Source organism: Tribolium madens, unplaced genomic scaffold, assembly GCF_015345945.1.
Source record: "Tribolium madens isolate multiple individuals breed KSU strain unplaced genomic scaffold, Tmad_KSU_1.1 Scaffold_91;HRSCAF=231;Tcas5.2_LG7, whole genome shotgun sequence".
Classification (NCBI taxonomy): Eukaryota; Metazoa; Arthropoda; class Insecta; order Coleoptera; family Tenebrionidae; genus Tribolium; species Tribolium madens.
In genome coordinates, this window is record NW_025401063.1 from 5,486,590 (window position 1) to 5,487,406 (window position 817).

Genomic DNA, 817 nt, shown 5'->3' on the forward strand with positions numbered 1-817 from the left:
TTTTGATTGAAAATTTGTATTAACAAACAATGGTTGTAGAAAATTAGATTTACTACCAAAGAACGGAAGCTCAAAATTAACAGGTTAATTTAAACAAAGCAATTAAACATAAGCTAATTTTCAACGTTCGCTCAGATTGTTATCTTTGTTAATTATTATTGTCTGGATAAATAAATATGCAAACTATTGTTTTAACAAAGATAATAGAAATTTATGGTTATAAATTTGATTCATTTTTTAGATCAAAATTTGCTATAAAATGTTAATGCAGAAACGAGATTATGCGCTTATACGAGTACCAAGTAGGTACAGGACTACCTCAATTATGCTTTAGAATAAAATCATCTCGGACTTTTTGTTATACAACATGTTTGGAAAAAACGTTTAAAAACTGTAGAAGGTGATTACGTAACTCCGTAACTGAATATAGAGAAAAAGTTTCTATCAAGCTCGAGCGATAAAACGACCATGCACCAAGATTTAGTAAAACACCGTTTTTCTCGAAATCTAAGGGTTGCAAAAATAACACAAGCTATTTTTTGAAAAAAATTAACTAATAAATACAAAATTGCAGATTTTTATTTCTAAAAGCTTCTGTCAAAGCAAAATTTTGTTCTATAAATAAGCTTCCTAAGTTCTCTTTGCAGTTCTCTTGTTTGTCATCTTTAGAAAGTTCTACCTCCTTTGGGAAGCATTTCCGGGTACATGCTCATAGAAAAAAAAATTCATTCTATCTAAAAGTCACTCCTAAAATTTTTAATCGTTTTTTCCAGATACAACAACAATCTATTAGAAAAATGTATTTATTTAAATTAAT